Source organism: Pseudophryne corroboree, chromosome 3 (assembly GCF_028390025.1).
Source record: "Pseudophryne corroboree isolate aPseCor3 chromosome 3, aPseCor3.hap2, whole genome shotgun sequence".
In the NCBI taxonomy this organism is placed as follows: Eukaryota; Metazoa; Chordata; class Amphibia; order Anura; family Myobatrachidae; genus Pseudophryne; species Pseudophryne corroboree.
This window is the reverse complement of record NC_086446.1, coordinates 644,389,865-644,415,829: the sequence shown is the minus strand read 5'-3', so window position 1 is coordinate 644,415,829 and position 25,965 is coordinate 644,389,865. Positions and strand designations below refer to the sequence as shown.

Genomic DNA, 25,965 nt, shown 5'->3' with positions numbered 1-25,965 from the left:
CCAGAAAAATTTTTTTTCAATATAGCAGATACAGACGTGTCCTCATACACCTATAATTTGTGTTGTGAGAACATCGCGCAACTTAGACGCGCCGCTAATAGCATACTAGTTAGTATTTTGTCGTAAAAGGATTGGTATAAAGTGGCAGATTAAGTGGGCTAAGTTGCTACATCTGTGCCTCACCAAACAGGGTTATTTGGCGCAGTCCGAGGACCGATGTATGTGTACACATCTGTACCAGTATAAATGCAGAAAAATAGTGTTGATAAACATGAATGTATGTGTCCTTTTACTGGGCAGAAGCAAAACGAATGGGAAATGCGGGGTCTCTAGAACAAGTTTCTGTAGTTGTTTCCTCTTTGGGGGTATATTCAATTGAAAAAGACGGCAGTTTTCAACTTTTTTAGGTCAGAAGGAGTTCCGACCTATTCAATCTAACCCCAAATTATTTGACAAGTCGAGGAATTTGACTTATCGAAAAGCACGTGGTTTGGCGGAATAGCTGCCGAGCCGCGTGCTTGTGTCGAAAATGGGGTTTGGCCCCTTTATCGACCATCTCAGTTCAACTTTAGAAAAAGTCGAAGTGAGATGCGGGAGCAGATACGGGGAGAGCCACGGGCAGACGGGGACAGCAGCGCCGGAGGATGTCACAGCCGCCGCTCACAGCAGCGTCCACCCGCCTCCAGCAAGCAAGACCTCACTTGATGGAGCCGGGTGGATGCTGCCGTGAGCAGCGGCTGTGATGCAGGGACGGGGTGAGGCAGAGACAGGGGGGGGGGGGGGGGGGGGAGAGCCGTGGGCAGATGGGGGAGAGCAGCACTACAGCTGTAGCGCGGCTCTCCCCCGTCGGCCCGCGGCTCTTCCCCATATAAGCTCCCGCATGTCAATTCAACGTTTTTTTAAATCAAATTGAGAATGCATTGAATAGCCCAGGTCGGATCCATTCCGACAAATGAACGTAGGAATGGATCAGACTTCAATTGAATATACCCCCCTTAGGGGTATATTCAATTGAAGTCGAAAGATGCCGTCTGTCGAAAAGATGGCAGTTTTCGACTTTTTTTAGGTCGGAAGGGGTTCTGACCTATTCAATCTAACCACAAATTATTTGACAAGTCGAGGAATTCGACTTGTCCAAAAGCACGTGGATCGGCGGAATAGCTGCAAATCTGCGTGCTTGTGTCGAAAACGGGGCCAAAACCGACAAGTTTTGGCCCCTTTTTCGACCATCTCAATTCGACTTTAAAAAAAGTCGACGTGAGATGTGGGAGCAGAGACGGGGAGAGCCGCGAGCAGCCAGACGGGGAGAGCAGCGCCGGAGGATGCATCACAGCCGCGTCTACCCAGCTCCTGTAAGCGAGACTTCGCTTGCTGGAGCCGGGTGGACGCTGCTGTGAGCGGCGGCTGTGATGTGGGGACGGGGAGAGGCAGAGAGAAGGGGGAGAGCAGCGCTACAGCAGCGGCTATTATAGCCGCTGCTGTAGCTCTGCTCTCCCCCGTCAGCCCGCGGCTCTCCCCCGTCTAAGCTCCTGCATCTCAATTCGACTTTTTTTTTTAAATTGAATTGAGAATGCATTGAATAGCCCAGGTCGGATCCATTCCGACAAATTAATGTCGGAATGGATCCGACTTCAATTGAGTATACCCCTTAATCTCTCCAGCCATGGTCAATATTTAGTAGCCATGCCAGCCATGTTATAGATTAGATATTTCTAAGAATAACAATCTCAACCAGCCGTAGCTCAACACAAATCTGGACTACATGCTATAAACCTGACACACTAAAGCGGAGACTTATTAAACCTTGTAAAGATGATAAGGGCAGAAGTTGCCCATAGCAACAAATACAGTTTTAGCCATCATACAGAATGTACTAGCTTAATGAGAGGTAAAAGCACATTGCTTGCTATGGGCACCATCTCCACTTCTCCTCTTTAGAAGGTTTGACGTATCTCCTCCTAAGAGATAAACCAATTGGATTTAAACGTCCCAAATAGCACAAGAGTCATGTTGTCATGGTTCCAGCAACCAGACTTCCTATTTACTAACAGTCAGCGAAAGTTCTCTCTGGTCTATGACCGAGAAAATATAAACTGCAGTTCTACAAATTTCCAAAAAGCAACTACTCTAAGTGGTATGGGGGGGTTGGGAGCGGGATGTTGGGCCATAATCACTTACACCAGTTCCTCTTTTCTGTCACGTGTCAACATCCACTGAATGGACCTCTGCCCAGAGAGTACAATGCTCTCCCTTTCTAAGCTGTGGTCATCAGGTAACACATCCATTTGCCTTTTCATCAATTGCCTTTCTATTGTGTGGTGGCATTCTTATGCTCTTCCAGATTTACGCCAGGACAAGATACTATTTAGGCAGTGATTAATGGCAGCATCACTTTCAATGCATTTTACATAATTACAAAGATTCCTAAAAATCTACCATAAAACGTTCTAACCAGTGTGAAAATGATCACTACAAGGTTATGTTGGGATAAACGCCATTCATCAGCAGCAGCCAACTTCTATTATATTCAGTGTCGACTGTGTTATTAGATACAGCTTACTCAATAGCAGCATGTTACGAACACGGCAGACATTTTCCAGTGGTATTTAATTTTTTTCCCCCATCTGAAATGGAGATTCCAGCGTAAATGCAGAGAAACAGGATTTTCTGTAAAAGATTGAATGACATTTCACTGGACAGCAGAGAAATTAGAAAAAAAATATATATATATATAATAAAATATATATATATATATATATATATATTTTATACACACACACATACAACACATATATATATATATATATATATATATATATACACACACACACATACATATACACGCATTTTTTTATTACAGCCACTTTAATGAAGCCAGTCTTGGCCAAGATTTAGCAGTATGAGCTGGTATGCCTTAATATGCATTAGCCACATCTAATTAAAACAATGCTCAAAGCTCCAACAGAATCTGAAAGTTAAAGTAATCCGTTGCTCAGTTTGTATGGGAGGCCAGGCAGACACAACAGCAGAGCTATAAAGGAATTTTTACTTCATAGTTAATCCTCCGACACAGAATATCTATTCTGCTTGTTCTGTTGTCATGGAGACCACCATAAAAAAAAAAAAAGTTAAATGCCAGAAATGTTAAAGCCCTCACTGCGTAGTAACAAAGTCAGACCTGCAATTTATACCTTGGGAACCAAAGATGGAGCAGCTTTATATGAGCCCACTGACAAAGAAAAACAGGCCTCAATAAACCTGAAGTCCCAAATTCCTCTACCGCCGGCGAGTTAGGATGTGTCCTGCAGGACAGGAGATCACTATGGCGATACAAACAAATGCACGGAGCACGCACATTGTGGGCAAGGGAGATACGGCAGTAATGGTGCAGTTTGTTTTATTTGTTTTCCCAGCTGCAGACTTTTCATTTTCTTTGAGAGGCACTTTGTAGCCATGAATAAACCCTGGCCTTCATTTATACAAATACCTGCAGTGCTAATAGGTAAATATTCTAATGAAAACAACACTGAAGATAAATGTGAGTAGTCGGAGCACGGGGGATGGAATTGTGAGGCTAGGAAACCTCCTAGGGCATTTACTGGGCAAAACAACACTAAGGTCATTAATTTATTTCCCACCATGGCCCTGTGTGGAGTTTGTATATTCTCCCCGTGCTTGCATGGGTTTCCTCTGGGTACTTGGGTTTCCTCCCAAAATCCAAAAATATGCTGATAGGTTAATTGGCTCTCAACAAAATTAACCCTAGCGTGAATGTGTGTACATGTGGTAGGGAATATAGATTGTAAGCTCCCCTGGGGCAGGGACTGATGTGAATTGCCAAATATTCTCTGTAAAGTGCAGCGGAATATGTGTGCGCTATATAAATAACTGGTAATAAATTAATAAAAATAAGTCAAGCAACTGCACAGATTATGTGTAGGCATCATGGAGGTGGCTTTGAAAAGGATCATCTAAAATCCACAATCACAGCAGAGGTAATAGTATAATGGGAGGGCTCTTCTGCTCAGATAGGGGTCTTATTCGTAGCCATTATTATTAAGAGTCAGAAATTACCTTTGCATTCTGCAAAGTACACTGGTAACAGAGGAAGCAGACATCCTGGCTATCCAGTACAAATCAGAAGTGCTATAACTAACAAATCCACCCACATCCAGAAATTAAAAAAGGACTTTTCATAATTTGTGGACTCGACAGGGGTGAAGGTAAAATCGTTAACTTTTAAATCTTCTAGACAGTGTCTGACTCATCTACTACATGGATGATGACAATGGGTAGCTGCCAAAATTGCTGTCACAGTGTTAGTGTGCCAATGGTCAGGCACAGGCTAAAACCTATCAGGATTAGATAAATCAGGCCTTTAAAATGATGACCTACAAATAATATCCAAGTCAACCAAAAGCCTTCAATGAGACTTTACAAGCAGGGCACTGCTTCATACCAATTATCCTTAACTAAATATAGTCTGTTGTGGAGTGGGTCGTGGGTCTCGGGTCGTGGGTCTCGGGTCGGGTGTGGTCTGGTCTGGTCTCTGTCTGTCTATCCTGTCTGTCTGTCTATCTATCTATCCTGTCTATCTAGGATTCCTCAGTGTCAGCACTCATACAATTAAGCAAATAACTGCAGAGCTTGCAACAACCTCCCTGATGAGTCATAGGGAACCAGATAACCTAGTTAAGACTCTGATAATTTACATGCATTGCCATCTAGTTAAGGCCTAAAGGTGGCCATACACTAAAGGGCCCCATACACTAGAACGATAATGCCCGATTTCATCCGATTTCGGCCCAATATATCGGATGAAATCAGGCATTTTGGAGGCATTTCCGATCCAATCCGCGTTCCCGTGAGCATTGGATTCTCCAGATTGAACGTGCTGCACTAGCGATCATGTCCGATCCCGCAGGCATGGCTGGGATCGGCCAAGATATATCGTATGCAAAAGGTCAGCATACAATGTATCTTGAGCTGATCCTCCCGCCCGGGAGGCTGCCAGGGTGATCGCCTGCGACATGACGGTCGGACAAGTGTATGGGGCCCTTAAGCCTCGGCAACTCCCCGCCGCCGGCTATATCGCATACAATACATCATATGTGGTAATTTTGCATAAGATGTTTCACATGCAATTCCATACACTGCTCCGGGATACAATGTATCCTTGGTGCAGCAGTGACAATCTCTGGATCCGAACCCATGCATGCGAGACCACACATCAAATCAGAATCTGAAGTAATTGACACGCGATTTTACACTTTTCACACGATTGGGTCCTTAAGTGTGACAGATTCAAGAACTTCTGTACAGCTGCACATTCTATCCTATTGCTATGTAGAAGTTAACGGTAAATTTCTTGTAAGTATGGTAAACTGTAAAAACTTAAAGGGAGGAATTCAAATGTTTGAATAGTCGGTTGGGTGTCTGTTTTTTCCTATCTAATAGACAGGAAAAAACAGACACCGAACTGACTTTTCAAACATTTTAAAATCCCCCAAAGTGTGCAGATTGCTACAATTTACGTCCCTAGCTTGACCAAACTCCAAATAATGTGTAGCAGTGCTGTATAGGTCAGTTTCCTACAAAAAAATAAAGAGACACTTTTGTTGTTGTTAAGTATACAAAATAGATACATTATTTCCCTTTGAACCATTAGAATACATCAACTGCCATATCTGTACAGCTCCCCACTAGGGATGTGTTTAGCATCCCGGCAGTCATGTGATGTAGGAATCCCGACACCACTGAGTAGACCAGTTCTGGAAGACAGACAGCCGCCATCCCGAAGGTAAGTATCAGGGTATCCTTTAGGGTTAGGGACTGGGTTAGGTTATCCCTAGCGGCCACCCCCAGTGGGTTATCTCTAGGGTTAGGGAGGGTTTGGGTTACGGTAGGGTGGTGGTGGGAGGGGAGTAAAAAAAAAATACTTACGCCCTCCAAAGTCTGCATCTTCAAGGTTGGGAAGCCAGTGTTTGTTATATGACCACCGGCATCCAGACAACCGGGATATCATACTGAATGCCCCCATTACGTACTTCTATGGTGACTAGATACATTTTAAATGGAATGAAACCACATTCAGGGGTAATATAAAATATGGGGTCTATTTACTAAGCCTTGGAGAGCGATAAAATGGACGGAGATAAAGTACCAACCAACCACCTCCAGTCATTTTTCAAACATGGGAGCTTATTGGCTGGTACTTTATCTCTCTTCAAGACTTCGTACATTGGGCCTAATTCAGACCTGATCGTAGATGTGCTAAATTTAGCACATCCACGATCAGCTTCCCTGACATGTGGGGGGACGCCTAGCACAGGGATAGTCCGCCTGGCATGTCAAGCCCTACCCCCTACAAGTACAAAAGCATCGCACAGTGGCAATGCTTTTGTACTTCAAGAATAGCTCCCTACCAGCACAGCTCCTGCGCGTTGGCAGGAAGCTACCCGTCGCTGTCCGGGTCGCATCAGCTGCGTGTGACGTCATGCAGCCGCCACGCCCCCCCCCCCCCGCACAGTCCGGGTACGCCTGCGTTGTCCAGACAGCGCCCCTAAAATGGCGGCAAAACGCCGCGTGCCCACCTCCTCCTGCCTCTGCCTGTCGATCGGCAGTGAGCAGGTCGGAATTAGGCCCATAGAACCCATAGTATATCTAGCCCCAACACTAAACCTTAACAACAGATGCAGTATAATATCACCACCAAATGTGTACTCGGCACAAATGTAAAAATGGATAATAGAACACATTACTTGGTACCAATCCATATGGTCAGAGGTTAATATATATGAAAATCCTTGTGCTTATTTTTATTATTTTTATTTATTAGCAGTTTCTTATATAGCGCAGCATATTCCGTTGCGCTTTACAATTAGAACAACAGTTATAGAACAAAACCGGGCAAAGACAGACAGACATATAGGTAGGAGATACCTGCTCGCAAGCTTTACAATCTATAGGGAAATAGGCATTGATACACAAGGATAGATGCTACCTGTTACAAAATGGTTCCCCAGATTGCTAGGTTCTTAATGGGTTGTATGATATGATCACCCAGCAATGTTGGAAGACAAAATGTGAGGTTATGTGGACTGTACAGAGGGGATGTAATTGGATAGGGAAGCATTGAAGGTTGTGTGTGTGGGTCTGAAATTTGGTAGACTTGTCTGAAGAGATGAGTTTTCAGGGAACGTTTAAAGGTTTGGAAACTAGAGGAGAGTCTTATTGTGCGTGGGAGTGCATTCCACAGAGTGGGTGAAGCCTGGGTAAAGTCCTGTAATTTTGAGTGGGAACAGGTAATACATGTGGATGAGAGATGCAGATCTTGTGCAGAGCGGAGAGGTCTGGTGGGGAGATATTTTGAGATGAGTGAGGAGATGTATGATGGTGCAGTTTGGTTAATAGCCTTGTATGTCAGTAAAAGTATTTTATATTTAATATGGTAGAATACCGGTAACCAATGGAGGGACTGACAGACCGGATCAGCAGATGAAGAACGTCTGGCGAGGAAGATTAGCCTCGCAGCTGCATTTAAAATGGATTGAAGTGGTGAGAGCCTATGTTTGGGAAGACCAGTCGGAGACGATTACAATAATCAATGCGGGAGATGAGGAGTCCATGGATTAGAGTTTTTGCAGTGTCTTGTGTAAGATAGGGGCGTATTTTGGATATGTTTTTAAGGTGCATGTAACATGATTTAGAGACAGATTGAATGTGTGGAACAAAGGACAGTTCAGAGTCAAGGGTGACACCTAGGCAACGAGCTTGTGGGGTAGGGTGGATAGTTGCATTGTCAACAGTTATGGAGATATCAGGTTGGTAACTACTCTTAGCTGTTGGGGAAATAATTACTTCTGTTTTGGAAATGTTGAGTTTGAGGTGGCGAGATAACCTCAAATATACCGGTAATTGGTATAGCTGTGAATAAACAGATACTAGAGATATAAACCACAACTACAAAAGCAGAAACACTGATGCGTGAAGAAGGAATGGGAAGGAGTCAGAGGACTGCATTCAAATCTGTGTTACAAAGAATCAGCAAATATCCAGCAGTAATAAAAGGAAACCTAGCAGCTATAAGTACTCAGAGTTAACTATATGGAAGAATCACCACAGACATGTTAAATACTAGTAATTCACAAATTTTCATTTCAACGCAGATGACTACAAAATTAGCCAACCATAAAGACCTCCTCGTGGAACGCGCTGCAGGAGAGTCTGCGGATACAGCGAGATAATCAGGAAGACATTAGACGTGCAACAACGCTAATTTGTTTCTTCTCCACTTTAGGTTAATTATTAGATTGCTCATTATTTATGAGATACGACAAACTGTCACATTCAGGAAGATTAATGGGCATTAGTTATAGTTTCTTGGTAGTGGACTTGGAAAGATATTTATTGGGAGACTGGTAAAAAAATAAAAATAAAAGAACATTCACTTAAAAGGGAGGATCCTTATTAATCTGGCGCCCCAGCAGCTCTGTTATTGCCGATATTGCCAAACTCATTCACTGTAACATTTATTCCATAGGCCATGTTATCAGGATCATTATCGTGGCTATTCATTTGGGCTACTGGATGCCCAATTTAATATTCTGCCCCATTAATTTCTTACAGGCCGTATACCAAAAGATCTGACAAGCAGCTGCCATCGGCTGGAGGACTAGACAGATAACAAGGGCTGCAGGGGGACAAGGCCTGATGAAGCCAATTTGTTAATCCGTGCATGGGCACCAGAGAGGTCACGGCTATTCTTATAAGACTAAGGAGTAAATGCATTATCCTCCAATATGGGGGAGAAGTAGTATCAGCGCCCCTGTCCATATAGGGGGGTACACACGGAGAGATCCGTGCTTAAATTCTAAGCAATCTGACTAGATTGCTTAAAACTTAAGCACGTATCTCTCCGTGTGTATGCACCACAGCGATGTGCGGCCCCGCGCGTCGCTATCGACCGGTGCTAGATTGGCACATCGCTCATTTTACCGCTGGGTGAAATGCGGCCCCCCGTCACCCCCCCTCGCTCAGCACACATTGCGCTATGCTGAGCGGGGGGAGAAATGTGTGCTGAGCAGTCTGTGCTAGTTCGCTCAGCACACATCTCCACCCACACCTCACCCGTGTGTACGGCCCTTATCGGTGCTGCTATCTAACAGATAGCAGGCGGATATGCTTGGGCAATATATGAATGGTTTTGACAGTTTGGCAATATATGAATGGTTATGAATCAATTTTGATAGCTGCAAGTGGCGAACTGGTGATGCCCATAGACCTCAGCAGGGACAATACTGTCCCTGCCTGTGGCGGGTGCTGGCTCCAGAGTGTGCAGGGGATCTCACATGAGTAGCGAGATCCCGCGCATGCGCAGAGGAGCCGGCCGGGCAGGGAAACGCATCATGTCAGCACTGAGCTGATGCGCTGTGTGCTCAGGGGGACATTGCTGGAGGGGGGAGCTTTCGTTCCACCGCTTCGGCAGACAAGATGTTCATACATCTTGTCGATGTCCCTTCCTGCTTTGCCTCGGTAGTGAGATGAAGCAGGAAGTGTTATAGCGGCACGATGCGTGCCGCTATAATATATTTACCCCTAGGTGAGATAAGGTACCAGCCAACTTAGCTCCTAACTGCCATGTTACAGGCTGTGGGGTCCATTTATCAACAAGATTTAGGAGGACATGTACTAAGCAGTGATAAAAGTGGAGAAGGGAGCCAGTGGGGAAGTTGCCCATGGCAACCAATCGGCATTGACGTAACTTTTATAATTTGCATACTATAAACATATACAGAGCAACTGATTGGTTGCCATGTGCAACTTCTCCACAGGCTCACTTCCACACTTTTATCACTGCTTAGTAGATGTCCCCCTTAGCTATTTAAATCTCATTGCATATGATAAATGGTGCTTCAGCCAATTAGCTCCCAACTGTCATTTTTCAAACATGACAGTTACAGTAGGAGTTGATTGGCTGGAACACCTTTTAAATAACAAATTCATTGATAAATGGGTCCCTGTATTTTAAGAATGACAGGAGCTGGTTAGCTGGTACTTTGGGGCTCATTTATCAACAAGTGATAAAACGGTCATGTGTTCAGCTCCTGTCATGTGTTTTAACACATGACAGTAAGGATCTGATTGACTAGAGCACCATTTATCATGCACAACAAGTTTTTCATTCACAAATTTTTTCACTCATTCATAAAAGGGCCCTTTTATCTCTGTCCACTTTATATCTCTCCAAGGCTTAGTAAATAGACCACTGTATCAGACTCTTTATGAAATATCACATTACAGCTGCTAGACACCAAGAGCTCTTCCACAAGAGATCAAGATACTGAATCAAACTGTTTTATTTCTTGGATTGAGCAAAAGTAATGATTTTAATGGTTATGAGAGGAGTCTAATAAAGCCTTTCGGACCTGGGTATGACAAATACTTCTTCAGAAGACCTATATTGTGGCAACAGCATCATTTGGGGGCAAATAATTTTATGACATTGACACATTTTTAGAGTATGTACAGTATTACATTCACACACAATGTAGGAGTGTCATACACAATACAAGACACTGACTGAAACAAATTATATTCAATCTTTTAAGCATTACATCTTTGTTTTCATTTAAATTTCCTTTAAAACGAAAGCTTAGCATTACACTAAATAGAGTGAATATGATTCTTAGCACAGTAACATAATTAAACAAATAGTATTGGGTGTGGATAATTAGATCGACCGTGTCTAGGTCGACAATGTCTAGGTCGACCACTATAGGTCGACCATCATTAGGTCGACAGGGGTTGAATGTCGACCGGGTGTCTAGGTCGACAGGTCAAAAGGTCAACATGAGTTTTTCATGTTTATTTGGTGTTGTTTTTTCCTTAATGTGAATGGGAACCCCAATTAGTGCACCGTGTCCCCTCGCATGGCAAGCGAAGCGAGCCATGCTTCGGGCAAGGTATCTCGCTCCGCTACCGCTGCGCTCAGCACAGGTTACCGTTCCCAATCATAGTCCGCGTGGATCGTTAAGTATGAAAAAGTTCAACAACAAAAAAAAAAGTGAAAAACTCATGTCGACCTTTTGACCTGTCTACCTAGAAACCCTGTCGACCTAGAAACCCTGTCGACCTATAGTGGTCGACCTAAACATTGTCAACCTAGGCACTGTCTATCTTCAGACCGGATCCCATAGTATTTGGGTCTAATTGGACCTAAACTACTGTGCACACTTCAAGAATGTTCAATCCCCTTGACCAGAGTTCCTTATACTCTGCCATTGCACATTTTAAAAGGACATCAATGCTTGAGTCAAGATGGTTAAACCAAGTTGACTGAGGTGCTAATGAAGTCCTGTGCTCAAGCTTGGATATCCTTAAAACCAGGACTGCAACAGTGGAGTGTGGGATGTTCTGCGCTCGACAGTTTACTAGGAACACCAGCTAGCCACTGAACAAAGCAGTTTGTATTCAGTGGATAGTGATTATTTTAACCACTATGTGCTGGCAATCTAAGGTACCATACTACAACCATAATTAATCAGCTCCGTGATTTCATGAGAACCTGACCCAGGACACGTTTACAGCATTCTAGAGCCCATTCCTCCCTGACCGCAGAGTCCCGTGGGCGGTCGGGAGAGCGCATGCTGTCAGCGCTGCGGTCTGTCACACTAAACAGACAGCAGAGCTGGCCGGGAAAGTGAGTGCCGGAGGCTGGGGGCAGCCCAGCAGCTTCCAGAGAGCTGGGCTTGCCTCCAGCGTGACGTGGGCAGCATTGAATTGGGGGCGTGGCCTAAGGGTCCCGATCTGCCGGTTTTACCAGAGCTTGGAGATGACGTCGTCTCCAAGCGCCGGCCAGAAGACACTGCACTCGGGTGCTGTGTAAACGGCGCTGACCCAGGATATTCCCGGGTTGGCGCCGTTGTGGAAATGAGGTCCGTCTCGGGTGTGACCTGGCTTGGAACCGTGTTCCAAATCCTGGGTCAGACCAGAGACTTCTAGTAAAAAAGGGGTACCTATTTAATGGCCATGCCATTTGTCGACTGGTCGAAAAATATGCCCGGGCGAAAACCACGTGTTTGACTGTTTTGGGTCCGCTATTGAAACACGGAGGTCGAATTAGTGCCGATTTTCAGACTTTCTGAATATTTGGCACTAATTGAATATACCACAGAAATGTTCATTGATAACCTTGGCCAGTAACTGAGGCGCCCACAGGTGAGATATACTGTGACCAATACCGACTTAATTAAATGTGCAGCTGTGTGAACCAAAAAGGGCAGCTACTGCCATGGTTGCAAAAGCATTTGGGGGTTTTCCTTTAATGGTGAGTTCTACCTAGAAACCCTACTTTAGTATGTGATGTAACCAATGAGTGTTCCATGCCATGACCGCATATAAGTGTTCCACTGCAATCATACAGTAAGTCACTTTTAATAGTCAAGCGCTTGAAAGTAAAGTGATTGCATTTGTATGGATGATAATTAAGCTTTCCAATCTACCCCATCAACAATCCAGTACTAATAATTTATTAGCAGCTAAGAAGTAGTGATCTACACAGGCAGTCAAGGAGTGGAGTATCTCCTGTACTTGGATGTGCTTGCAGGCAGTTCTATTAGTGTGGTAAAGGTAGGAGTATTAGGAAAAGTTTCCAGATAAAGTTTTAACATCTTGTTATTGTGGGCATATTTCTTACCTCAATAACATGGACATTTTTATAGAAAGGAACATTAATGTTCATTAGTGTGTTCAACAGTTCTTTAAGGATATGACCTCCATAAAAAGCAAAACAAAAAAAACAAAAAAACTACTGACTAGTTTATTATTGGAGATGCATATCTACTGCTAACAAAAAACACATTTGACTCCAGAATATTTATTTAAAAAAATCAAATGTATCAAGTAATTTGCCTAAAATATATATATATAATTTCTTTATTTTTTTCAACTTCTAGCTCTCAGCTCAACTGAGAAAATGCAATCTTACAGTTCCTGCAGTTCCATTAGACGCCCCATCCCGCAGTTAGACTTCTGGAGCTTGTACTTACCAGAACCGGACAAGTGAGTATTTCACTACAATACCTTTTGGGGTTTTGATAATAAATTGCTCTGAAACGTGGCAAGCATATCTGGAGCTGTAACCAAAAATAGCTGTATTTCTTTTCACAGGCACAGCTGCCAGATTTAAACCAGAACGCTGCCAATTGTGGAGTATAATAAACATAACTTAGAAGAAGCGAAGCTGGAAAGATCTCCCTAACCAACTGGGCTATTTCTTTGTTTTAAGTACAGTATAATATTTGTTATTCACATGTATTCTAAGTTTTGAATTTAACTTTTTTGCTCTTTAAAAATCACAAAATGTTCTATAAGAAAATATTTAAAAATATATTTTGTGTACAGAGAAATTGCCTTTGCTGCACATTGTGCTTTATAAATAGTAGTAGCTGTGATTTTACTCAGAAGAAAAAGTATAGACATTAACTGAACCTTAAACAAGTAAACGTCAGTGCTGCATAGGTGACATCCGCCACTGTATACAATACACAATCAATGAAGTAAACAGGCATAGAAGCCATTCTGCAGAGAAATTAACTGCAGATGTGTCATCATACACCTATACCTTTTGCGCCATATGGCGTGAAACACCTGGCGGAATTACCATGCTGTGTACTTTTCATCAATTTTGCATTTTTAAAAAGTCACAAATCATGTACTACTGTAGGGGCTTAGTATTAGTTTCCTGATGTATAGGAATTGGTATTTAGTGGCACATTAAGCATAATGATTGATGGCATTGGTCATTCGTATCGGACCTGACTTGCCTTTTTACCCTGCATTGTTTACCTTTTTCTCACCTTCACTACTTTCCTTTGTTGTACTATTTTTTTCTTACATTTTCTATCTTTGTTTGCTTATAGTGTACTGGGTACTACTTACGCTTAGTGTTTTGGCATGGCTAAGTAGCAAAGTATGTGGTGGGATGAACGAGGCTATCTAGTGTGAGTGGAGGATAGGTTCATGTGAACACACTGCATATTGGCGCTGACATTTGATACAAGCAGCCATATTGTTACTGAAGCTCTGGGTAAGGTGAATACCTTAAAGATTTTACAGAATTTTTTTATTCAGGCAAAATGCCTATTTTCTCTAATTCATACTATAGATGAATACAACCTACCAGGGGTTGCATAATAGCCATTACAGGTGTGTCCTCATACACTGGTGCTTCATTCGCGTCAAACAAAACCTCTCAGATGCACCGGGAAACGGGCGACTCGGCCGAGCCAAGTGTCTTTCGCTCACAATGCGAGTCTTATTTTCACAAATAAAACAAAACTGCATTGCTAGACTGTACTGATCAATTTCCTGCAAGAAACTTGTACATCTGTGTTGTGCGTCACCTGCGACTTTGTACTTGTTCAACAACTAAAGCTGGCCATTCACTAGGACGATATCGTGTATGAACGTTCAATGTATTGTGTGCACATCGTGCATGTTTTGGGAACGATTACAATTCAATGTGCAGTCCCGCCGGTCGAATGTCGCATCCTCTGATCACATGTGCAGTTCATATCAGTCCTAATCGTATGCACATTGTACCATGTTTAATGCACATACGATGCATCATTTGATGGAACATTCGACCAGTTTAATTTTCAGTGGCATTTCTTTCAAGGTGATCACATGCTTTTTGTGAGGCACATGATCGCTTGATAGATTGTATGCTTCATCGTATGCACATTGTGTGTCCAAAAAAAACAAATAGTGTGTCCAGAGCTCCCAGGGGTATTGAAGGGAAATCGTGATAGGAATCGGATCAGTTGCTGGTCATCCTAGTGTATGGCTGTGTGGCTAAAGTCGCAGCCCAGCATCTTTACACAGTACACTTTAAGCTATTTGTTGCTGCATCTGCGATGTAAATAAGATGCACGATTTAAAGAAAAAGATGGTACACTGCATCTTGTCATTAAGCATACTGGGGCAGATGTATTAACCTGGAGAAGGCATAAGGAAGTGATAAACCAGTGATATGTGCAAGGTGATAAAGGCACCAGCCATTTAGATCCTAACTGTTCATTTACATATTGGAGATGATTGGCTGGTGCCTTTATCACCTTGCACATCTCACTGGTTTATCACTTCCTTATGCTGTCTCCAGGTTAATACATCTGCCCCACTGAGGTGTATGAGACACATATGCACAATGGAGTATTAGGTGGATTCTGCAGCAAGCTTTTCAGTGTTGCCATTTTTCATTTAAAAAATATGGGAGCTTGAGCAATAGGTGTTTTAGCTTGTGTGTGTGTTCCTGTCTCTCATCTTGGTGAACTCCTGTCCACCAACATATGGACATAAGAGGCATATTCATCATCACATTTTTCGCCAATGCCTTTTCACAGAAAAAAAAACTAAAGTGAAAAGGCATTGGCAAAAATGCCTTAAAAACAGATGAAAACGGCCTGCAATTGAATACGCAGAGGGTGAATTAGATAGCTCCAAAATTGTCGGAGCTAATTGAATACCCCCATATGCTAACCCTGATTCTCCCTATGTGACAGTGACTGTGGTCGGTATCACAAGAGTAGATGACTGTGCTTGCAATACTGGCTATGTATGATTTGGGCTGTTACTTTTGACTATACTTTTAAACTAGATAGTCATAACGGACTTGCCTGCAAAGTCTATCTTGACTTGCGATACCGACCTCGCGGGACCGCGCATTGGTATCGCAAGGTGACTCACTATATAGTCAAAATCGAAAGAAAACATCTCACCGTGTGTACACACCTTAACACTACATTAGAAAATTTTTAAATATTTGTGATATTTATTAATTAATACACATTACACTGAAATTATGAAGGTTCATTGTTTTACAGGACACTGGATGGAGCAAGGCATTTATATGCAAATATTAAAGTTACAGCAAGTGTAACCTGCTTGCCAACAAATCATCTACTCAGGATATAAACCAGCTAAATATTAAAAGTTCAAATAATTATATTGATGGAACATAAATCAAGCAGACCACTTTCTGGAAGGCACACTGTCAAATACTAGGCTTAATATAAAAAAATTCTACAACAATTGTTCCTTTCCAAAACCACAACAGGATCTTATTTCCACTAACCCAACTATTGGTTTTGGAAATCTAGGGAACTTCCAAATGTATAATATCCAGATGACTGCAATTATTAGCAGATTCATGATCGCTTATATCTGTACTGCGCTCAGCTCTCGCCACTAAATGCTTACATAAATAGCGGTAAATAGATCAGGATGAGCACTGTAGGGAATTTTGTGCGTGTCAAAAGTAATTCTCCTATTTCATCTGTTCACATTTCACAGACACAACAGAGCAAAACAAAGAATTACAAGTCTTCCACGTTTCTTAGGAATTTAAAAAGTTTTGGTCATATTGCGCTATTACCATGCCAGGTATTTGCGGTTTCATCACAGACACAATTCTTACATTCCAAAATCCTTCGCCGATCCACCCAAACAGCTGATCTGGTTTTGAACAGATCAAACTTGAATTATTCAGGTACAGATAGAGCCACGCTCATCTTGGCTTCTCTGCTGCACCTAGGTGCACCATGGTTTATTAGCATAAGCCTATTGTTCTCAGCTACAATACAATACAGAGAGAACAATACAGCAGGGGATTAAGGGGGTCATTCCGAGTTGATCGCTCAATAGCAGCCGTGCAAATGCATTGTCGCCGCGCACTGGGGAATGTATTGTCGCTTTGCAGAAGTGCGAACGCTTGTGCAGCAGAGCGCCTGCAAAATCTTTTTGTGCAAAACAAGACCAGCCCTGTAGTTACTCTTCGTGTGTGTTGATTCTAACGACGGAGGGACGGCTTTTGACGTCACACACCCACCCAGCTACGCCTGCGTTTTTTCTGCCACGCCTGCGTTCTTCTAAGCACTCCCTAAAAACGGTCAGTTGACACACAGAAACGCCCACTTCATGTCAATCTTCCTGCGTTCGGCCGTGCGACAGGAATGTTCGTTAGACTCTGTGCAAACCCACGATGCTCATTGTACCTTTACGACACGCCTGCGCATTGCGGTGCATAAGCAGAAATGCAGATTTTTAGCCTGATCGCTGCGCTGCGAACGGCAGCTAGCGATCAACTCGGAATGACCCCCTAAGTTATTACAGCAGGGGATTAAGTCCGACTGCCCTAGCTCAATTAATCCTATTAAAGGCCAAGATGAAGAGGGCTCTATCTGTATTAGAAAAACAAATGCATGTCTGTAGAGGATGGCAACATGACAGGAGATAAAAAAAAAGAAATAATCAATGTTAAAAAAAGAAGACAAGAATGATCTATTAGACTGCCATGTAAATAGAATTATAAGCGCACCACACTAATTTTAAATCCATATTCAGACAGTGCCAGTAACAAATGGATGCGGTTTCCCTGAGAATTTTTTTTATTTTTTTTTTAAGATGTGAAACTTTCTGCTGTTCTGAAGAGCAACCACAGTCAGACGTATTCAAAAACTTGTGCTAAAAAATCAATAAATCTGTCTTCTAGCAACCAGTTTCTTCCTACCAATTTAGAGAATGTGCTTGATAAATGATAGCTAGAAGCAATTTCTCCACTTGACCTCTTTAGAACGTTAGATTGTTTGATACATCTCTCCCAGGGAGAAATGTATCTAACCTTGGAGAGAGATAAATTGGAGAGAGAAAGTACCAGTCAATCAGCTCCTAACTGCCATTCTACAAGGTGTGTTTAAAAAAAATGACAGGAGGTGATTGGTACAGATGTAGCCATCCTCATCTTACTGCGATGCGGCATGTTGCATCATTGCATGCCTGGCACGCCATGTAGTGTTGCAGCAAGGATGAGCATGGCTACATCTGTAGGTAGTTTATGTCTCTTTAAGGGGGACATTTTTACTAAGCAGTGATAAGAGCGGAGAAGTGAGCCAGTGGAGAAGTTGCCCCATCAACCAATCGGCAGCTCTGTATAATTTTATAGTATGCAAATTATAGATGTTACTTCAGTGCTGATTGGTTGCCATGGGCAACTTCTCCGCTCTTATCACTGCTTAGTAAATGTCCCCCTAAGTCTTGAAAACCACCCCCACCCCCAAAGACAGAGGGCATTCAGCAAATATCTTACAATAAAAAATAAAAAAAAACCATCACCATATTCCAGTGTTTAGATCAGTATTAAAACACAGTTGAATATTCTAAACAGGATAATCATGCATTTGAAACAAGTAACTCTATTGTGCTATAATATGACCACATTGGTAGCATGTGGTAAAGCAGAGCGACAACGTTGTGGTTTACAGTCAATAGGTTGACCCCAAATGGTAAACATGCAATAGGCCGACAGATGCGAAATGTCAATAGGGTCAAAAATGTTCAACACATGTTTTTTGGGCCAAATCTTATATATTTTATGTTTTGTAATCACCATCAGTACAAATGTGTAGCCTTCGCTTGCCACAGGTTGCTATTCCCAACAGATGGACGTGATATCTTACAAAAAATATATGTATCCCAAGTTGCGCAAATAAAATGATTAAAGCAGCCTCCTACACTTTTGGGAGAACGACACCAATCTCCAAATGAAATGTATACAATGCAAAAGAAAGTGCAGGATCTGGCGCTTAATAATCATACATGTTTGAATTAAATGATATGGAAACAACACCTTTCCAAGTATTTAATAACAATAAAGTGCAAATGCATATTACACTTATTTAAACATACACATTAAAAAAAGCATGGTGCTGTCCATAAAGTGTCTGTGCAGATATTGAATGTATTTTATCTCACCAAAGGAAAGGGGTGCGGTGGGCTAAGCCTGATGATAAAGCAAAGGAACCGCTTGAAAAGCACGGCACCACCGCAGTTGGTATGTGAACCCTTTGTAGGCAAGTCTTTTCCTGCACAGCTCCCTCCTGGATACCAGCATGTACGTCCGTACAACGCGTTTCGGTCTGCTGACCTTTTTCAAGAACGAACCCCCCCCCCCCCCCGCATATACAAATCAGGGGCAGTGCACGCCGTAGGCTTGTGCCAAAAATATAGGGGAAGGGGAGTGGCCACAAACCTCCCTTTTACACATTACGGCAGGCAGAGTCAGAGTTTCCCTTTTTACACATTAGGCAGGCATAGTCCCCCCCCCCCCCTTTTTTTTTTCTTTTTACACAGTAGGCAGCAGAGTCCCCCTTTTTTAAACATTGTCAGGCAGTCCCCCTTTTTTAAACAGTATGGCAGGTAGTCCTCCTATTGTTACACAGTATGGCAGGCAGACCCCCTTTTGTTACACAGTATGGCAGGCAGTCCCCCCTTTTTTACACAAGAGGGCAGTCAGTCGCCTTCAATATGGCAGGCAGTTCCCCTTTCTTACATAGTGACAGGCATTACACAGTATGACAGGCAGTCGCCCTTTTTTTTTTTTTACACATTATGGCAGGTAGTCCCCCTTTCTTACACAGTATGACAGGCAGTCCCCCTCTTTTTACACAGCATGACAGGCAGTCCCCCTCTTTTTTATTTTTTACACAGTATGACAGGAAGTCCCCCTTTTTTTTTTTACACAATAAGGCAGTCGGGGGGGGGAGGGAGAGAGAGAGAGAGAGACTCCCCTGTGACGAGCAGGCATGGTAGATGTGCCTTCCCTCTCCTCTTCCTGCAATACGCTCTTCGCAAGCAGGTGGGCTGGGGGCGGGCTGGGAGAGACGACATCTCTCCCAGCACAAGGGAAGGGAGGGAGTTGTGGGGGAGCTGTAGCGCTGCCCGGCTACCTATGTAAGAGGTAGCCGGGCCAAAGACGGCGGGGGGACATGGGTGGCGGGCACCACTAGCACACACCTAGTTACGGCTGTGTTACCTCTTATTAGACTATGGGGGGGGGGATTCAATTATCCCTGATAGTCGGCACTATCGGAGATGTTGTTTTCCCTGCCCGGAGGCAGGATAAACAAAATATAAAGAAAGTGCCGTGTTTTCATGGCAGCGATCGTGAAAAACACATGGATCTGGGAACTTATCCCGAATCAAGTGCGTTTTTTGCAGGAAAACAGTGTGGAAAAAAACAAAAATAAATTGATTAATCATGGAAAAAAATACCTGATCATGGGCAATTGAATTTTCCCGTAAATTGTAATTCTTAGTTAATAAGTAGACCGTACAATAGCAAATATTAATGTAGATCTTAAAAGTTTTGTCATGGGCAATTCCATGAAAATGTGGAAATAGATCCTAAAACATAAAGGTCAATCCAGGTACAAGCCATTGTCAATCATCGCTGAAGTGCGCTCTTTTGCTTTTGAGGACAAAAACTTTAACTTTGTGATCTAGCACTCAATGGGCCAGATGTTATGGAGTGCAAGACGCCGGAGCTCCGAGATTATGGACAAACTCGCACGTTATTTTAAAGCAGCAAACATTTACAAGGCAAAACCGACCTTGTAAATGTTTGCTGCTTTAAGAAAACGTACGAGTTCGCCCGTAATCTTGGAGCTCTAGCCGTATCGCACGCCATTACATCCGGCCCCATATTACTGATCTTTAAACTATTTGTATTCACTGAATGAAAACTATATTATGGGCAGGCCCTTTCATTCACTTGTATCAAAAGAAATTAAAATACTGTATGTATTTGACTGAATTATCATATAATATCTCAATGTCGGAGTTAATATAATGGAAATACAGCAATTTAACAGCCATAAATAATTCTCCCCTATGATATGTTTAAATTAAAACACACAACCATAAAGTTCATTCAGTTACCAGGGTAAAAAAAATAAAGTTTGACCATACTCCTTTCACACAAGGCTCGGGTTGAACACAGGTTGAAACCAGAGTTTTAGTACTTCTCTCCCCTTTCAGTTGTGGCGGCTGTTCCACTGTTATTTCCGGGTTGTCGCTGTTCACACCAGATCTTTAAGGGATCTGGGTCTGGTGTGAACCGGTCGAATGACAGGGGATGCTTGGAGATGAAGACTTCTCCAAGTGCTACTGTGCCTGCCAATCGGATTCTTTTAGGCACAACCAGGTTTCTCCTGTAACACTGTAGGAGACCAGGGTTGGTCCCGGGAATAACTGAGCAGGGTCACAGACCCAGGACTCTGATCCCGGTCATTTCTGTTCACACATAGCCGGGTCGAGGTGTGCACACCAGCAAAAAAAGTGGGTTTTACCAAATGTATGTAGATGTATGCCCAAAATATCCATAATTTATAATACAATTGTGACAATCCATAGTTAATTCTGGAAGTCTAATTTATCAATTTTGTGAACACAAAGAAACACTCACATATGTGGTGATTCAGTTCCGGACTGTGTAAGTAGGCTGATTTATAAAGGATAACTTACAAAAGGTAACAATTAAGCTATTCTTATAGTATATTATATGGGGTTTATTGTGGGCTGTTGGATTATTATGATTTGTTCACATTAGGGATGGCAGTTGTATAATGAATTGAGATTATCACTGTAAAAAGGAGATTCCGTTATTAGTGGAATTGCACTTAAGATATAACACATATACAAGCCTATCCTGGATGTCTGAACATTCTTTTAATTATAAATATACCACATTATCAGGAACAGTTGCTCGCTGTATGCACGTAAAGAACAGTTAATTCAAAATGTCTTAAGTTATTCAGCATTATTATACAACAAATTAGTCAGGGCACCATATACAGTACTGTATGAAAGCAAAGTTTTCCTCCTTCCACAAAGTACAGCTATATTAGAGGGATGTAGTTAATATCCCAGCTGTCGGGATCATAGCGTTCAGGATACAGACGCTGGAATCCCGACAGCCGAGAATGGCGACAGACTCGCTGGGGCTATTCCCACTCGTGGGTGTCCACGACACCCAGAGTGGGAAAAGAACATGTGGCGAGAGCAGCGAGCCCATAAGGGGCCTCAATGCGCTCACCCCGCTGCCAGCATTCTGGCGGTCGGGATGCTGCTGTACGGATATTGACAGTTGCAATTGTAGATTGGTGGTTAAGGGTTATAGGCCCTACACACTGGCCGATATTCCTCAAAGATATGAACGATCTCGTTCATTACTGAACGAGATAACGTTCATATCTTTGAGTGTGGAGTCACCAGCGATGAACGATGCGCGGCCCCACGCTTGTTCACCGCTGGTGCCCCGTCGGCTGTACATGCAGGCCAATATGGACGATCTCGTCCATATTTGCCTGCACTTCAATGGAGCCGGGTGACGGGGGGAGTGAAGAAACTTCACTCCCCCCGTCACTGCCCCCCCCCCCCCCCGCCCCGCCACCGTCGGGTCGCCCGTCGGCCGTATCCGCCGTCGGGCAGCTCGGCGGTGGATCTTTATATGTGTAGGGCCCATTAGATTACTGCTCTTGTATCAGGTTACTGAGTATACTACATTAAGTGCCCTTTTGCTGGTACACGGTGTAGGCCGTCCTTTTGCATAAAAATACAATACGCATATGAACGCTCACTGTGAAATTGTGTGGTCACTAGGCCAATTTACAGAGGCACGCAAAACAGAATAAAAGCATCTTGTCCATTAAACTAACATTCACGAGAACACATCCTATCCATTCACTATAATCCATGATGTTATGATCCGCATCATGGATGTCACTAGTATATAGGTAACTGATGGATTAGCAGGAATATTTGTTACGGGCTCACAGGGGGCGAATAAATAGTTTTTAGCGGCTGTAGTTGCCATCTAAAACGGCATGTGGTTGTCTCGGTTATATGCAGGCAACAAGTGCTTATTTATTAAGAATTAAAAGGTATTCTTTATATATTCGGTTCTTAGAAAAATGGTCACGTTAATAAAAGAAAAAACACAAAAAAAAAACAAGGAAAACTTATTAAACAGAACAAACTGCTCATCAAATTTGTAGCCAAAAGGAACAGGACAGCATGCAGTTTGCGTTATTTCTCTTGTATAAAGTCTGTTCTCCTACTTGTCAAATGTAGTTACTTGGAAAGGTAGAAGACTAGAACAAAAACCTAATGCGTGAAGAACACATGCAAAGTAGACTGTTTGGTTTCAACTTAAGCGGAGAAAAATGTCTTTCCATCCAGCGAAGAGGCAATACAGAGGTCATTCTATATTACGGTACCTTTGTCAGTGTTAGCAACTCAAAAGTCTCAAGTAAATACAGTATGCTGGAGAAAATGTAATAGTTACAACCATTTGAAAACTTATTCAAAGTCACCCAGTGGTTGCAGAATAAAAAATAAAAAACCCACAACAAATATACAAGAGTTTAATGGGCCCTACACACTGGGCGACATAACTGCACGATATGAACGATCTCGTTCATTAATGAACGAGATAACGTTCATATCGTGCAGTGTGGAGGCACCAGCGATGAACGATGCGCGGCCCCGCGCTCGTTCATCGCTGGTGCCATGTCGGCTGTGCATGCAGGCCAATATGGACGAGATCGTCCATATTTGCCTGCAAGTCTACGGAGCCGGGTGACGGGGGGAGTGAAGAAACTCCACTCCCCCCGTCACTGCCCCCCCGCCGCCGGGTCGCCCGTCTCGGCCGTCGGGCACCTCGGTGGCCAATCGTCAAATGTGTAGGGCCTATTAGTCTCGCTCACAGATAACTTTGACCTTTAAATGTGAAACACCCATTTATTTAGCAGTGCCTGGAAAATTCATTGAAGACATAGTATTAATATGTATACTATTAAGGATGTGATACTATAATCTGGACTGTATTTACTGAATGTATGCTAGTTTATGGCAGCCTGTTCTGTGCCTCTTCCTTCAGGATTATTGACCACTGGTGGGAGTGGGCCAAAATATGTACTGCTGCAATTTACCACGACAGGGCTGCTCAGGGACCCCCAGCAAAAACCCCACTCCCATACAAGGGTTTTCTCCCTGTCACCAGAAACCTAAATCTGCCGATGAAAGGAGGTAGCTATATGTGCATATGCAGCTAGTGTCCATCCACACATGTGCATAGTGATCTGACCCAGCAGAGATTCAGGGAAGCCACTCCAGTATTGTTGGTCCCCACTGATGGCTAAAGCTGAATTAACCTTAATTTGCAGCGACAAGCTAAGCTTTTTGCGGCTTGGTGAAACTAAATCCAGGGATAGCAGTAAGTGTGTGAGAGGATATTTAATATCGACCATTTTAGATATTTACATAATTGCCACAGACATCATAGTTGTACAATATGGCCAAGCAAGTTTATTCACTGAATATGTTAAATGAATAGATAGTGACATGAACCAGTTTGTATATACAGGTTGAGTATCCCATATCCAAATATTCCAAAATACGGAATATTCCGAAATACGGACTATTTTGAGTGAGAGTGAAATAGTGAAACCTTTGTTTTGATGGCTCAATGTGCACAACCTTTGTTCAATACACAAAGTTATTAAAAATATTGTATTAAATGACCTTCAGGCTGTGTGTATAAGGTGTATATGAAACATAAATGCATTCTGTGCTTAGACTTAGGTCCCATCACCATGATATCTCATTATGAAAAGGCGAGCATTTAAAAAATACAAATCTGACGGGGAAGCAGAGTCATTTCAGCACTATATGGAATGTAACAAAAATTGCAAAAAGGAAATAAGAGCGGCTAAAGTAGAAACTGAAAAACTAGTAGCAAAGGAAAGCAAAGCGAATCCCAAAAAATTCTTTAAATACATTAATAGCAAGAGATTAAAGAAGGAGAGTATAGGCCCTTTAAAAGACAAGTTGGGAGTCTTAAGCAAAAATGATAATGACATAGCGGACACACTAAATGAGTTTTTTTCAACAGTATTCACTAGAGAGGACCCAGTTCAGGGACTGACACACAATCTCAATAATGAGAATATCACACTGATAGGTACTTATTTAAGCGAGGAAGTAGTCTGTGACCGATTAAAACATTTAAAGATTAATAAATCACCAGGGCCCGTATTCATCCAAGGGTTCTAATGGAGCTTCACTCTGAACTGGCAAAACAGCTATCTTTGATCTTTGAGGATTCAGTTATATCAGGTATGGTTCCCAAAGACTGGCGTATAGCGGAAGTAGTGCCTATATTCAAAAAGGGAAGTAAAGCTGAACCAGGTAATTATAGACCAGTTAATCTTACATCTATAGTGGGGAAAGTATTGGAAGGTATTCTAAGAGATAGTATTCAGAAGTTCCTTGAAACCAATAAGGTCATTAAAAGGAATCAACATGGGTTTATGAAGGACAGATCCTGTCAAACCAACTTACTTGGCTTTTATGAAACAGTAAGCGCAAACCTAGATCAGGGTAAAGACGTGGATGTTATCTTTTTAGACTTTGCCAAAGCGTTCGATACTGTACCACACATGAGACTTATCTACAAGCTACAAGAATCAGGGCTAGGAAGCACAATATGCACTTGGGTCAAAAACTGGTTAGATAATAAGAAGCAGCGCGTTGTGGTTAATGGATCTTTTTCAACTTGGACTGAAGTGCTAAGTGGTGTGCCGCAAGGCTCAGTATTAGGACCGCTATTGTTCAATATTTTCATTAACGACCTAACAGAAGGTCTAGAGAGCATGGTGTCAATTTTTGCAGATGATACCAAATTGTGTAAGGCTATAAATACAGAGGAGGATGCAGAGTCTCTTCAGAACGACTTAGTTAAATTAGAAGCATGGGCAGCCAAATGGAGAATGCGCTTCAACACAGACAAGTGTAAGGTAATGCACTGTGGTAACAAGAACAAAAATTACACCTACCTACTAAATGGGGTAAAATTAGGGGATTCTGTACTGGAAAAGGACTTAGGTGTCCTCATAGATAGCAAGCTAAGCAGTAGTACCCAAAGTAGGACTGCAGCAAATAAGGCTAATAAGATATTAGCATGCATAAAACGGGGTATTGATGCTAGGGACGAGAGTATTATACTCCCGTTATATAAATCACTAGTGAGGCCACACCTTGAATACTGTGTACAATTCTGGGCACCGT

The 25,965-nt window shown here is 42.6% G+C and overlaps 1 protein-coding gene and 1 long non-coding RNA gene across 3 annotated transcripts in view; one reads left to right on the top strand and one right to left on the bottom strand.

Annotated features, from left to right (window-relative positions):
* The window catches only part of BICC1 (BicC family RNA binding protein 1), a 420,840-nt gene that overhangs the window by 156,992 nt on the left and 237,883 nt on the right, over positions 1–25,965 (bottom strand). The gene's annotated exons all lie outside the window — the stretch shown is intronic.
* On the top strand, positions 11,813–14,351 carry LOC135058117 (uncharacterized). The gene is made up of 3 exons (XR_010244616.1): positions 11,813–12,219; positions 12,957–13,062; positions 13,171–14,351. It is a non-coding gene; the product is annotated as an uncharacterized LOC135058117 (long non-coding RNA).